Source organism: Monodelphis domestica, chromosome 5 (assembly GCF_027887165.1).
Source record: "Monodelphis domestica isolate mMonDom1 chromosome 5, mMonDom1.pri, whole genome shotgun sequence".
NCBI lineage: Eukaryota > Metazoa > Chordata > Mammalia > Didelphimorphia > Didelphidae > Monodelphis > Monodelphis domestica.
The window spans coordinates 258,763,689-258,780,217 of NC_077231.1; positions in this window are offsets into that span (position 1 = coordinate 258,763,689).

The window sequence follows — 16,529 nt, forward strand, 5'->3', positions numbered from 1 at the left end:
ATGTAAGGGTGATACTAACTATAATGGACAATAGATATTGGGAAGAACACACTGGAATGGAAATTTAGGCTGATGGCACTGGAAAGTCATCCCAGTACTTCAGGAGTAAGTATCCTTTGAATCCTAAGAGGGAGATAAAGTCTTCTTCTGGGAATCAGATGTGGTAGGAGGAGTTGGGATAAGGCCACTCAGACAGAGTATAAAAACTTCATTCATAATCAGTTAAATCATTAACCATTGTTTTGCTATTGCCTTAAACTCTGGTTGCTTTTATAGTCAGCCTCTGTTTGAATTGAAAGCCCTACTGCATGAAACTATGAAAACAATATTCCAGATATTGTTTCCATAAGAAATTATGTCTTAAAAGAAAAGCGTAGTACATTGACCAAAACACTAGACAACAAGTAAGACATCAGTGCTTTCCTTTGAAATCTCCAAGTAATATTTTGCTTGGTGCTTACTCATTGAGGAAAGTTTTTCTTTTTCTTTCTCTTCATTGACTTAGAATTGGAAGTTGTCAACCAGTTGATCACAATCATTGATTAAATACTTACTAGTTTCCAGCCACTATGCTAGGTGCCGAGGGTGTCATGATGTAACAGGAGACTGATGGTTCCTGTCTGTCAACTAACATTTCTTCCTAGTGCTTCCATGAAAAGACACATAACTAATAATTTTGCCCATTATAAATTCATACCTATACCTCATGACTTCACCTGGGTGCTTGCTGCTTTGGCATTTTGCTCTTTATCTTTCTCTCTCTCTCTCTCTCTCTCTCTCTCTCTCTCTCTCTCTCTCTTCTCTCTCTCTCTCTCTCTCTCTCTCTTTCTCTCTCTCTCTGTCTCTCTGTCTGTCTCTCTCTGTCTCTGTCTCTCTCTCTCTCTCCCTGAATTATTTATTCCACACCATTTCTGTCCTCACACTTCCAACTTCATTTCTCCTTTCCCCAAAGCCAGCTAGTGACCGTGTCCATACTACTCTGAGAAGATGGAGGCCTTTGACGAGGATCCCTTCAATTTCCTCCTCCTTGCCACAAAGCATTTCTTTCTTGCTCTCATCACCTCTTTCTATTATTTAGTTTATATGTATAAAAAAATGAGGATAATAATTCCAAGCTTACATACCTCAGGAGCTATCTATAGACCAAGAGAGAAGGATAACAGATGAACAAACTTCATCTTACATTAGCACCTGAATGATGTCAAGGAACTAGGGAAAGTCCTAGTAATTGAATGAACCCCTAGTGGAAGATTTGTAAGAGGATTGAAGGTAAAGTTCACAAAGAATGAAGAATGAATAGGTTTCAATCTGTACCTTGGCAGGACTAGCCATATCATTGGGATCCCAGATTCACTGAAATGTTGAAGTACCTTTTTTTAATGCTTTGAAACTCTGATGTATTTGTAATCTCCCTGATGTGGGTGCTCCCTTCAAGGGTTCAGATCCATACCCTGTCATCCTTCAGACTTTTGTCAGCACCTGTCAGAGACCATATTCGGGGACAACTTGACCTGAAACAAGATTTATGATCCTAGGGAAACTTAACAAACAAGTTACCTCCCAGGCGTCGCCAAGACCAACAGCCACAAAACATAACAATAACCATTCTTCATGTTCCCTCCTGGTACAAGCAGTCTTTAGTCACCACCACCACCCCCCCTTTACCTCAAGCATATATATTCTACCTTACACCTGCAATAAACGGAGCCTTGACACTACCAGATTGACTCTGTCTCTCTATTACGTGCTTGGTCTCCCCCTCTCTCCCCCTATGGGTTCTTTTTAGGTGGCTGCTCCCCGAACCCCACCGTTGAAGTCCGGCAGGCCCGGATAAGCACCTTCTTCTAAATTCCTTCTTGGGGTCTATGCAATATTTCTGGATCTTAACATCCCTGGCTCTCTACATGTTTTAGCAATTCCTTTTCTAGTCATATATCTCTCTTGGTGATATCTATTGTACAGTTTTTCTTGCTTAAGTTATTTATTGGTAATATGGATTACTCATGCCTACTACATACATACCCATTGATGTTTGGGCAATATATAATTTAATTCTTTGGAGACTATGTTATTCTATAACTTATAGCTATATTGCACTGATAGAGGCATTTTGCTGTTAAAAATATATCTATTTCAGGCAGCAGCTTGGGGTCATTAAACATATTGCACAATTTCCCAAATGAAATGTAGCCCAATCTCTTCCTCTCCTTCCAATCTGCTTTGTTCAATTGTCCCTCGTCAGTGTCCATCCAAGATATCTGAACAAATCTCACTCTTTATCCACTTGTTTTCTCCTTGCATGGATAATGAGGCTGAACCCTTTGCATGGCTATGGACCCTATAGGAGGCTTTGTCATGTTTTCAAGGTTTGATATATTCAGCAACAGACCATTCACCAATAGGAGCCTCAGGAAGATCTCACCCTTGATATGGAATTCTTCTTACATTTCTCCTCTGCTCTGGACATTCTCTGATGATTCTCAGACTGAAATAATTTCCCTTAAAGAAATAGTGTGAAGGTCAAATGGAATCATATATGTGAAAGCCCTCTGAAAAATCTAGACCATTATACAAACACGCCACATTGTTTTTATGGAGAAGGTAGCCAGCTTAAACAGGACCACAAATCCTAGGTAGCGCCTAAAGAGGAAAGGTCTCACCTCCTCTCCTCCAAGGGATTGGGGAAAAGTGTGGTGAGGGAAGAAGAGATGTTGGATCCTTCCCTATATTCTGGAGCCAGGAAGTGAATCACCTTTGCCCTCCAAGTGTCTCTGTGGGATAATCTAACCCTGGCAGAAAGTTGCAGCTCTTATATTTGCTTTCTTTCTGTCTTTTTTTTTCTTTTTTGGCTAGTTTTTACCTCATACTCTAACTGCTGTTGAACCTTCCAATGACCTTTTCATGATGGTCTTGGCCTGTAGCTTGAGAAACTCTGATTGACATCGCACTATTTATTATTATAAAAACCTCTTCTTTAACAGAATGGATCTCTGATCTTGTGAAAGGCAACAATTATTACTCTGCTGGCTGCTGTTTTCCCTCTTTACTCCTCACACTTGTAGGCCTTTGAGGCAAATTTTTCCTTCAAGTGTGTGAAGAGAAAAATAGAATGTAGAGGTCTATGGGAGGAAGCATTGATCCGTTGAAGAAAATTTTGTCTGCTATAATAATAAGAATGATAAAAATAATAATAACCTGCAATTATAGAGCATTTTAAGGTGGGGAATTCATTTTATAAATGTATAAAAATAAATTATGACTAAATATTTCCTATCTTTTACATAATTCCATGTATGTATGTATGTATATAGAGCATATATATATATATATATTCAGTAAATATGCATGAAATTCCTTAAGTGTGGTTTCACCAGACTATGCTGCTTTCCTTTAAATAGCCACATTCTTCTTTTGGAACTACATGGCAGAACAGCACAGCTGCTATTTAAACTCCCTTCCAGGGTGGCCATGAATTACCATTGCAGCACATACAATGAGAACCCAGCTCTTCAGCTCTATCACTGAACCAGTGAGTTGACAAGGTGTAATGATCCCATTCATTTCAGGAAGATGCCTGGCCATAAAATATTCCGTAGTGTCTCATCGATTGTATTCTAGTTATATTGGACACTCTGGCCATTTTCTACACTATACATTATTTTCCTATATAATCTTATTTTACAACATTATTGCATTATTACTTTGAATAATAACTGGAAAATAGGCTCTTTTAAGGCCCAGGCCAAGGCAATCACATTAAAATATAACTGCAAAATAACATTGTGACATGAGTGGGAAGGTGATAAAATGGAATGGAGAGGATACATTTGGGTTTGTGTCTGTTGAAATAAAACAAAAAGAGAGAAGGAAATTAAAGACCTGTGCCACAAAGCAATTCAAGGGGCCACTGTAGAATTCATATTTCCTTATTGTGTGGTCTGAGAGGCAGATACAGAGCTGACCTCAGAGACAAGAAGAGCTGCGTCTGACATAGATGGGTTAGATGATCCTGGGCAAGTCACTTAACCTCTTATTGTTCCCAAGGAAGTTTCTAATAAGAGTTGCTGATTTCCACTGGTAGATGAAATTTCTTCACTGGGAATTCTTTATGCCAGAAATTACCCATTTGGACCTCTGCCCTCTATTCCTCTCTGATCTAAGAGATCTAAAAGAAGCAGCATAATACAATAGGAAAGCACCATATTAGGAAATGAGGCAGCAAGGTTGTGCAGTGGATAGAGTGTGGGGCTTGGGTCAGGAATCCGTCCTCCTCATTCAAATCTGGCCTCAGACACTTACTATAGCTGTGTCATGTTGGGCAAGTCAATTAATACTGTTTACCTCAGTTCTCTCATCTGTAAAATCAACTAGAGAAAGATGGTAACCGGCTTCAGTATCTCTGCCAAGAAAACCCCAAATGGGGTCATGAAGGACTGAAAGGACCCAACAATAAGAACTGATGGGCTTGCATTCTAGTCTCAGCTCTATTGATAACTATATGAATGACCTTAGACAAATCACTTAAACTCTGTAGGCTCATGTCTAAATTGGAGGAGGGTTGACCAGATGACCCCTAAAGCCCTTCTTAGGAAATTCTAGAATCCTACTAAATAGTTGAGATACCGATATTTGAATGCCTAAGTTCATGGGTGCCCTATATCTTGTAAAGGCACCAATGGAGCTGCTTTCAGTCTGGACTGACTCCTGATCCAGAGCACCCTAAGGTGCATGATGTCTGAAAGGTAATGGGGAAGGAGCTGGTACTATCATAGCTATAGAAGAGGCAGAGGAATTAAGGCTTTGATTTAAGGTGTTGAAATCTTAGGATCATGCTTCCATCATAATCTTTATATTCTGAAGTTTCCCAATGGCCCATGATATGTTGGGTTTTCTTTCCTACTTCTTCACTCATCCCTAGGATTGCATTCATTCAAGAAGGACTTCCCTTTTCCAGGACCCATTTCCCCCCATAACCAAGCCCTAACCTTCCACAATGAGGTTGCACTTTTTCTCTGTTCTCTCTCCCATCTCCCTCCACCATCTAAATTTGATCTGGATACCATAGTTCCTTAGTATGATTCTATGTAGTTTGGAACATTTTTGGAACCTGGACTCCATTCAGGAAATCCACTCCCACTCCATATAATCCATCCATCCATCCATCCATCCACAGTAAAATTCTCTCCCTCTCTCTCCCTCTTTCTCTCCCTCCGTCTCTCTTCTTCTTCTCTCTCCATAGCTCTCTCTCTGTCTCTGTCTCTCTCCTTCCCCCCCTCCCTCCCTCCCTTTGTCTCCATCTCTAAAACTCTATTATTACATGGCTCTTTATGATACATGCCTCGTGAAATCTTGTCACCCAGAGTATAACTATATATACATATATATATAAAGTATTATGTATTTACATGTATATAAGATTTTTTCCTCTAATATCATATTAGAAAGAAGACAATGTTTGTCCTTCATCCCGAGAGATACAGCTATCAGTGTTCATTTCCCTACCTGGCCTCACTGGTCTTAGGAAGACTTCATCTTGATTTGTATGGCATGGAAGGGACTCTTTACTCTTGTGACCCAGCTCTGTGAAACATGAGATGTTTGGTGTTTGACAGAGGTCAGGATTTGGACCCTGGCTGCCAGATGAGATTCTTGTGTATTCTTTACAGCAAAAAGCAAAAAAAACCCCAAGTGTTTAATGCCCTCATCATGTCACAGAGGGTTCTCCAGAGACCTGGTGAGAGGGTACATCTCTCTTCCTGTTTCCCACTAATATAGGAAACCAGTCATGAGGAAAAAATAAAACCAAACCAAACCAAATCTTAGGAGTTTTAGTTTATTATACACATACTAACTGTGTGATAAAATAATTTTAAAAATGAATTGACCTGAAAATGGATTTAATTTTTAGACTAGACCTGTGATGTTATTGGTCTAGGGAACTCCAGTTACTATACTCCCTTTATTAATGCAGATCAATACCAATAACTTATAGTTGATTAATGTTACTTGGGACACTGAAACTTGCATAGAGTGACTCTATCAGTGTGGGTCAGAGGTAAGACTTGAAATCAGGTTTTCTGATTCCTAAGCTTGTTCTTTATCCTTCATGTTACAATAGCTGTCCTTCTGGATGCATTTATAGATGTATACAGCATGGTCTTTAAGGTGTTAAATTTAAGCTGAACTAGGACATTTAGAACAACCTTATAGTGTTTTGATCCCAGGATGTGATATTCTACACTGGTTAGACAACATCTGGAGTATTAGGCTCCTTTCTGGGTGTGACATTTTAATGAAGGGCTTTGATAAATTGGAAGACATACTACAGAGGGGATTTGCTGTCCTATGAGAATCATTTGGAGAGCTGGGAATGTTAGGCTAGAGGAGAGAAGATAGAGATCGATGCCAGTCAAGTTATTTCTTTTTTTAAACCCTTATATATATACTGTATATTATATATATGTATATGTATATGTATGTATATGTATATGTATATGTATATGTATATGTATATGTATATATATGTATATATATATATATACTGTGTATTGGCTCCAAGGCAGAAGAGTGGTAAGGGCTAGGCAATGGGGGTCAAGTGACTTGCCCAGGTTCACACAGCTGGGAAGTGGCTGAAGCCGGATTCGAACCTAGGACCTCCCACCTCTAGGCTTGGCTCTCAATCCACTGAGCTACCCAGCCGCCCAATCCACTGAGCTACCCAGCCGCCCAATCCACTGAGCTACCCAGCCGCCCAATCCATGAGAACTATTACCTTTTGGAATGACTGTCACAGGGAAGAGCAATGACATTTATTCTGGGAAAGGGAAGGGACTGATGGCAAAGAAATGGAAATTGAGAGGATGCCCATAAATTGAGGAATGGTTAAAACAAGTTGTGACATATGATTGTGATGGAATACTACTGCATCATCAAGGACTAATAGGTTAATTTCAAAAAAAACCTACATAAAATTATGAAGAATGAAATGATCAGAACCAAGAAAAAATTCTAAAAAACAACAGAAATAATGTTTGAAAAATGATTTGCATATCTCTACCTCCAGAGAACTGATAGACACAAGAAGGACACAGCTTTATATATTGATATATCTTTTTTTGTCAAATGATGCCTTTTCTAGTTCAGGGAGAGAGGGAGATATCTGGGAATTTTAATGTAACAAACAAATATTTTTTAAAAAGGGAAGGAAGGTAATAAGCATTTATATAGCATCTACTATGTATAGTCAAGCCCTAACCTTCTGCAATGAGGCTGTAATTTTTTTTCTCTATTCTTCTCCCTTCACCCTCTCTTTCCCCAATTGAATTTGCTTTGGGTGCCACAATTCTTTAGTGCGACTCTGTGTAGTACTAAAAGTGTAGCTTTCAGCCTTGAGCATTGTGGGAACCTGCACTCCTTTCACCAACTCCTACTCCCACTCCATCTATATATACATACAAACATATATCCACATTAGAACTCTCTCTGTCTGTCTGTCTCCCTGTCTCTGTCTCTATCTCTAGCTGTCTGTCTGTCTCTTTTTTGTCTCTCTCTCTCTCTCTTTTTTTCTCTCTGTCTCTCCCCACTCCACCTCTTTCCATATATTTAGTAAAACTATTATAATGTAGCTCTGTATGACATGTACTTGGTGAAATCTTGTCACCCAGAACATAAATATATATACATACATATATACATATATATATAAAGTCTTAACATAGCAAAACACAGAAGATTCTATCCTCTAACAACATTAGAAAGGAGCCCCAGCGTTTGTCCTTCATGCTTAGAGATGCAACTATCAGTGCTCTTTTCCCTATCAGGCTTCACCGGTCTTAGCAAGTCTTATTCTTGGTTTGCATGGAATGGAAGGGACTTCCATTCATCTCATTTGAACCTCACAACAACCTGCCAGGGTAGGTGCTATTATGATCCCCATTTTACAATCAAGGAAACTGAGGCAGACAGAAGTTAAGTGGCTTTCCCAGAATCACACATCTAGTAAATGTCTGAATGCAGATTTGAACTCAGGTTTTCCTGCCTCCAGGTCCAGATCTCTTTCCATTGTGCCATCCTCTCTAATTCCAGAGGGTAGAATTAGGAGGAAGAGGTGGATATTATAGCACGGAGGGCTCTGATTTAGTATGAGAAAGAACTTTCGAACCATGAGACCCCTCTAAGATGACTTGGACCCATTTGTGAGGAACTCTGACTGAATGAACACTTTTTTTTGGGGGGGGGGAAGTGTACAAGGAACACCCAAATGTGAGGGGAAACCATATTTGGGGGTCCTGCCAACTTCAATATCTTAGGAGTGTTTGGAATGAAGAATATGGGATATGTGGTACCTACAGTAGGAGTGAGGAAGGGAAGCAATAATATAGTGTGTACTGTAAATGGATGTTGTCATTAGGTGTTGGAGGGGGGGAGGCAGTCAGATAACTAACCAGATCTAGCTCACCAGAATAAGAAAGTGGAAACATTATACATGTCTCCTACAGAAATGCTGATTCCTGGTCCTAAATTCAACTAAAAGAGAGGGAAGTGGGTCAAAGTGACACAAGATCAAATAAGCTCATGTTTCTGAGAATTTTGGTAAATTTCTACTAATTACTTTTTTTCTTTGCTAAATTTCCTCAAAGAATTTCACATCCTGTCAATAATAAGAATGCAAAGGTGTAGACCTCTTGAGCGTAATTTCCAGGATATTTGGATCTGAGTTATACAAATTATTCATTTTTGCTGATTTAATGGCCTATTCCAATTTCTGGATTTTATCAGATTAAAAACAACAATGTCCAGGCACACTTCCTCTAAACTTTGAAGAACTAGAAAGAGGGCTGACAAGTTGGAAGCCATTCAGGGGAGGAATCTTGCCAGTTGCCTCCCTGGGGAGACTTGGGTTCAAATCTTGTCTCTGACACCACCTTTGTGACCTTGAATTAATGATGTCTCTGGGTTACAGTTTCCTTACTTGTAAAATGAGGGAGGAGGGATGAGATTTGGACTAGTTGGCCTTCTCAGATATGTACCCATCATATGCCAAATTAAAAAGAAAGGGGAAATCTGGGATTCCAACTTTAATTTCCTGGGATTTTTATCCACTAACATGGGAAGCCCAACCATCCTCTCTATTCAGACCTCTCCTCCAAATTTTCTTTCAAGAGGCTGAGTAGTACTTTATACCTTAGTGTGAATTGAATAGAAACATCCTTTTCAGAGGCATTCATATTTTGGTTTTTTATCTTTAATGAGCAGTAAAAGGCATTTAAAAAACTTTCAGGCATCAGAGACCAGGAATGAGAATTGTTTTGGTAGGTGAGGAGGAATAGAGGGGTTAGAGTGGGAATTCTCCTTAAGCCACAACATATAGGTCCTGCCCTGTCTCCTGCCCATTTTGTTAAGAGAAGCAATTTTTCCATGATTAAGAGCCCAGTATTTCTGGCCCCCTCCTTCACTTCATACCTTCATTCCTAGGGCTCCTTAGGTATTCAGGAGTAGCTTCAGCCCTGATCAGGGTCAATGAACAGAGATTGAGGTCAATTTTCCAACTATTGAGTTACTGATGTCCTGAACTAGTTTTTTTGGGGGGCTTCAGCTCATCCAAGGCTCTAAGAGTTTAGCTATCTTTGACCAAGGGCACAGAGAGTTTATCAAGATGCTGATCTCTCCCGGCTGCTGACAGAAGAGCTCCAAAGATTTATTCACAGTTTTAAAAAAATGCAGAATGCAGGCTACAGGATTGGAAGAGGTAACTGATAAAGATATAGAGACTAAAAAGGCTTTTGAATTTGGTCATCTAACCCAGAGCCAGCTACTGTGCCCCCATCACCAGTGCTCCAGCCTAGGACCATTGGTAAACCCATGCCTTTGGGTTTGTTGCATGGTTGGCCAAGTACCTTTGCTAAAAGCAAACCAACAAAAAATCGACCAAACCAAACCAAACCTGCCAATATATATTGGGAGTTTTCTGTGACCACTGTCTTCTAGAGCAGGGGTTCTAAATCTGGGGCCCATGGACTTGTGGGTAGATTTCAGTAAACTTGGATGAGAAAAATGTTAAATCTTTATCTTCCCTAGATTCTAAGTAATATTTAACATCTTTAATTATGAAATTAAAAAAAAGCATTATTTGGGGAAGGTATTCATGGGCTTTACCAGGCTGCTACAGGGATACATAACATAAAAATGTCAAGGTCCCCTCTTCTAGAGGATTCCTGCATAAGACAAATTGAACATTAAAATCTTATTAGTACTTAAAAAGTTGCTGTCACTTGTTTTTGTACTATATACAAATGCTAGCTCTCCTTGGTCTTTAGGGGCTTGGCTTTTGATTCTCCTCTTAAATAATAATGTACTTTTGTTCCTCAAGAACCATTCCACCTGCACTGGATCCATTTTCCATATGATTTCCTATATTTGGTGTAGGAGAAGGATGTGAGAATTTATTTTTCATATACCATATTAATTTCTACTTAATGGTTATGGATGAGAGAGAACTTTTGTGTATTCCTGTGGGTTGTGGGTCACAGATTCTGTTTTTTACGTTTTCTTTGTCCTTAGGAGTTCCAATGAATGTCTTCTTTGTAGCAAAATTTGGTTAATAGAAAAGTGAGGCAAAAATTCTCTTCTGGTCTATGTGTATGAGTATGGGGAAGGGGGAAATTTTGATGGACCACCTCCTAATTTCCTATTTACAAATTAGAAATGTCTTGGGATATTCAAGTGAGGAGCTGAATGATGCGCTTCTACAATTATTTCTATATCTGCCTGATGGAGTTTTGGGGTCTTTGATCATTCAGGGGGCCACTGACCCAAGACTTTATTGTTTATAATCTAGCTAGTGATAGTCTAATCAATAAATTGATATTCTTACCCCCAGATTGTCTCTCAAAAGAATTTTAATCATAAATGAATAAACATTTATATGGCACTATATTCTTGACACTGTTAAGTTTTCTACAAATTAAAAAAAAAATGGATCCTCACAACATCTTTTGGGAGATAATTGAATAGATCCATTCAACAAAGTTAACAGATTGGCAAAGATGGAAGCACTTTTAAGTAAGGAAACTTAAGACCACGAGACCAACACAAAAACATTAAACTTTGTGTAGTGAAGCTTTCCTTTTTAAACAAAACATTTTGCCACTCCGCTTTTCATAAAACAATCAACATAAATTTTTTTTGCCCATTTTTTATTTATATAAAGTTAAAGATTCACTATGTATGTATTCTATAACAAAAGTCTCAAACATAAAATAAAATAATATACATAGATATTTATTTTTATACTACATTACAGTCTTTGTAGCTTAAAATATTAATAATCATGACATCATAATCTATGATGACTGTTCTTGTTTTTTGGTACAATTTCTTAAAATATTTATGATATGGCTATTCATAATTACTTTTCATCTCTAATTGAGATTGATCTTTTGCATTTATAATAGCTGCTGCAGAAAACCATATTTCACACAAATACAATATTATGAAAGTTGTAAAATCCATTTCTTTTTGTTTGATGTGCCAGAGAACTGTTTGTTTACCTTTAGTGAAAATGTGATAAAAAATTTCAGATTCAAATACTTGTTTCAACATGCTCTCACAAGACAAGTCTATTAGTCATTTTTGTTCAGATGGAGTAAGTCCAAATTTATCATTTTTATCCACAGCAAATGAGTTTCTTATCCATTCCTATTTTAAAAATCCAGGTCTCTAAAATAGAAAGAAGATTGTTTTGGCAGACTGGTCAAATGATCAATAAGCAGATTTTTACTTTTTTTTTATAGCTAGCATTTTTATAGTGCTTGTACTTAAAAATATCCCATTTTATCCCTATAATAACTCTGGGAAGTAGATACTATTATTATCCCCAGTTTACAAATGAAGAAACAGAGGCAAATAGCAATTAAATGACTGGCTCAAGACCATTTAACTAGTAAGTGTCTGAAATAGAATTTGAATTCAATTCTTCCTGACTTCCAGACTCATACATTATTCAGAGTGCATATATCTAAAAATTAGATGGTTTACTGGACTGAGTGCTGGACTTGTAATCAGAAAGACCAGAGTTCAAATCCTACCCGACACTTACTAGTTGTGTTATTCTGGAAAAGTAATTTAACTGTAACCCATCTGTTTTACTTTTTTCATCTGTAAAATGGGGATAATAGTAGCATCTGCCTCCCAAGGTGGTTGTGATAATCAAATCATATATAGAAATCATTTTACAAATTTTTAAAGGATTATATACATTCAGCTATTATTATAAAATATTATTGTATAAATTGATTGTGCAGGATGCCCTCAAAAGTTTAAAACTGCATGGAGACTTTTAGGATGCTCCATATCTAGCTCTAAGTTTTTCATAGGCATAGTCACCTTATCTTTCTGGAATGGAATATGAATTTGTAATTAATTTGTAATAGTTTTAAAAATATTCATCAAATATATGTTTCAGGAGATAGTTGTCATGAAGTGGATTTTCGTCATCTTTATTTTTTATTACTAAGACAAATAGAGAGTTCTTCTTTTGTTCAAACACTCTCTGAAGTATTTTAGCTATTGAAAATAGGCAAATTTCCCAATAAAATAGATGTGCCTTGAGCTCCGTCCCCGTATTATCATACACATTTGTGAAGAGCCTTCATTTTAGTGGTATGTTTTCTTATAAAGTTGCTTACTTTGGAAACAACTTGGAGTACCACGTGCAAATCTTTACTCATATTTTATAGTAAAAGTGATCAGGAAACAGACAATGAGTGTGAATGGCACAGGGGTGACACATTTTAAAGTCATCCTCAAACTTATGTTTCCTCTTGATGCCAACTCTTAGCGATAGAAGTAGATCATATTGGCATTGAGGTTTGACACACACTGGTTTAAATTTGATCCTTTTCAGTACTTTGTATTTAAGTACTAAGTACTGTGTTAAATAATCATTTCATTGCATTCACTTTGCTTTCTCAATTTTTGAGGATAATTTATAGTATTAACTAAATTAATAAAAAAGTCATTTTTTTTAAATGTTTGGTGGAATTTTTTTTAAAATATATTTTATTTGATCATTTCCAAGCATTATTCGTTAAAGACATAGATCATTTTCTTTTCCTCCCCCCCACCCCCCATAGCCGACGCGTAAGTCCACTGGGCATTAGATGTTTTCTTGATTTGAACCCATTGCTTTGTTGATAGTATTTGCATTAGAGTGTTCATTTAAAGTCTATCCTCTGTCATGTCCCCTCAACCTCTGTATTCAGGCAGTTGCTTTTTCTCGGTGTTTCCACTCCCATAGTTTATCCTTTGCTTATGAATGGTGTTTTTTTTCTCCTGGATCCCTGAAAGTTGTTCAGGGACATTACACCGCCCCTAATGGAGAAGTCCATTACGTTCGATTATACCACAGTGTATTAGTCTCTGTGTACAATGTTCTCCTGGTTCTGCTCCTCTCGCTCTGCATCACTTCCTGGAGGTTGTTCCAGTCTCCATGGAACTTCTCCACTTTATTATTCCTTTGAGCACAATAGTATTCCATCACCAACATATACCACAGTTTGTTCAGCCATTCCCCAATTGATGGGCATCCCCTCGTTTTCCAGTTTTGGGCCACCACAAAGAGCGCAGCTATGAATATTTTTGTACAAGTCTTTGTGTCCATTATCTCTTTGGGGTACAGACCCAGCAGTGCTATGGCTGGGTCAAAGGGTAGATATTCTTTTGTCGCCCTTTGGGCATAGTTCCAAATTGCCCTCCAGAATGGTTGGATCAGTTCACAACTCCACCAGCAATGAATTAATGTCCCTACTTTGCCACATCCCCTCCAGCATTCATTACTTTCCTTTGCTGTTATGTTAGCCAATCTGCTAGGTGTGAGGTGATACCTCAGAGTTGTTTTGATTTGCATCTCTCTGATTATAAGAGATGTAGAACACTTCTTCATGTGCTTGTTAATAGTTTTGATTTCTTTATCTGAGAACTGCCTATCCATTTCCCTTGCCCATTTATCAATTGGAGAATGGCTTGATTTTTTGTACAATTGATTTAGCTCATTATAAATATGAGTAATTAAACCTTTGTCAGAGGTTTCTATGAAGATTTTTTCCCAATTTGTTGTTTCCCTTCTGATTTTAGTTATATTGGTTTTGTTTGTACAAAAGCTTTTTAGTTTGATGTAGTCAAAATTATTTATTTTACATTTTGTGATTCTTTCTATATCTTGCTTGGTTTTAAAGCCTTTCCCCTCCCAAAGGTCTGACATGTATACTATTCTGTGTTTACCCAATTTACTTATGGTTTCCTTCTTTATGTTTAAGTCACTCACCCATTTTGAATTTATCTTGGTGTAGGGTGTGAGGTGTTGATCTATTCCTAGTCTCTCCCACACAGTCTTCCAATTTTCCCAGCAGTTTTTATCGAATAGTGGATTTTTGTCCCAAAAGCTGGGATCTTTGGGTTTATCGTATACTGTCTTGCTGAGGTCGTTTTCCCCCAGTCTATTCCACTGATCTTCCTTTCTGTTTCTTAGCCAGTACCAAATTGTTTTGATGACTGCTGCTTTGTAATATAGTTTGAGGTCTGGGACTGCAAGGCCCCCATCATATGTGTTTTTTTTCATTATTTCCCTGGATATCCTTGATCTTTTGTTCTTCCAAATGAACTTTGTTATGGTTTTTTCTAAATCAGTGAAGAAGTATTTTGGTAGTTCAATGGGTATGGCACTAAATAGATAAATAAGTTTGGGTAGGATGGTCATTTTTATTATATTGGCTCGTCCTATCCATGAGCAGTTAATGTTTTTCCAATTGTTCAAGTCTAGTTTTAGTTGTGTGGCGGGTGTTTTGTAGTTGTGTTCATATAGTTCCTGTGTTTGTCTTGGGAGATAGATTCCTAGGTATTTTATTTTGTCTAAGGTGATTTTGAATGGGATTTCTCTTTCTAGTTCTTGCTGCTGAGCTGTGTTGGAGATATATAGAAAAGCTGATGATTTATGTGGGTTTATTTTGTATCCTGCAACTTTGCTAAAGTTGTTGATTATTTCAATTAGCTTTTTGGTTGAATCTCTAGGATTCTTTAAGTAGACCATCATGTCATCCGCAAAGAGTGATAACTTGGTCTCCTCCTTGCCTATTCTGATACCTTCAATTTCTTTATCTTCTCTAATTGCTACTGCTAGTGTTTCTAGTACAATGTCAAATAGTAGAGGTGATAATGGGCATCCTTGTTTCACTCCTGATCTTATTGGGAATGCATCTAGTTTATCCCCATTGCAGATGATATTAGCTGTTGGTTTTAGATATATACTGTTTATTATTTTTAGGAATGACCCTTCTATTCCTATGCTTTCTAGTGTTTTTAATAGGAATGGATGTTGTATTTTATCAAAGGCTTTTTCTGCATCTATTGAGATAATCATGTGGTTCTTGCTAGTTTGCTTGTTGATGTGGTCAATTATGTGGATGGTTTTCCTAATGTTGAACCAGCCCTGCATCCCTGGTATGAATCCTACTTGATCATGGTGAATGATCTTTCTGATCACTTGCTGGAGTCTTTTTGCTAGTATCCTATTTAAAATTTTTGCATCTATATTCATTAGGGAGATTGGTCTATAGTTTTCTTTCTCTGTTTTTGACCTGCCTGGTTTTGGAATCAGTACCATGTTTGTGTCGTAAAAGGAGTTTGGTAGAACTCCCTCTTTGCTTATTATGTCAAATAGTTTGTATAGTATTGGGGTTAACTGTTCTCTGAATGTTTGATAGAATTCACAGGTGAATCCATCAGGCCCTGGGGATTTTTTCTTAGGAAGTTCTTTGATGGCTTGATGGATTTCAATTTCTGATATGGGATTATTTAAGAATTCTATTTCCTCTTCTGTTAGTCTAGGCAGTTTGTATTTTTGTATATATTCATCCATTTCTCCTAAATTGGTGTATTTATTGCCATATAATTGGGCAAAGTAATTTCTAATGATTGCCTTAATTTCCTCCTCATTGGAGGTGCTGTCCCCCTTTTCATCTTTAATGCTGTGAATTTGCTTTTCTTCCTTCCTTTTTTTAATTAGATTGACCAGTACTTTGTCTATTTTGTTTGTTTTTTCAAAGTACCAGCTTCTTGTCTTATTTATTAAATCAATAGTTCTATCACTTTCGATTTTATTAATTTCTCCCTTAATTTTTAGGATTTCTAATTTGGTTTTCTGCTGGGGGTTTTTAATTTGATCGCTTTCGAGTTTTTTCAATTGCATTTCCAATTGATTGATCTCTGCTCTCCCTTGTTTGTTAATATGAGCTTTCAGGGATATGAATTTGCCTCTGATTACCGCTTTGGCTGCATCCCAAAAGGTTTGAAAGGATGTTTCGCCATTGTCATTTTCCTTGATGAAATTATTAATTGTTTCTATGATTTCTTCTTTAGCTAAACGGTTTTGGAGTATCATATTGTTTAATTTCCAATTGGTTTTAGATTTGGTTTTCCATGTACCATTACTAATCATTATTTTTATTGCCTTGTGATCTGAGAAGGCTGCATTC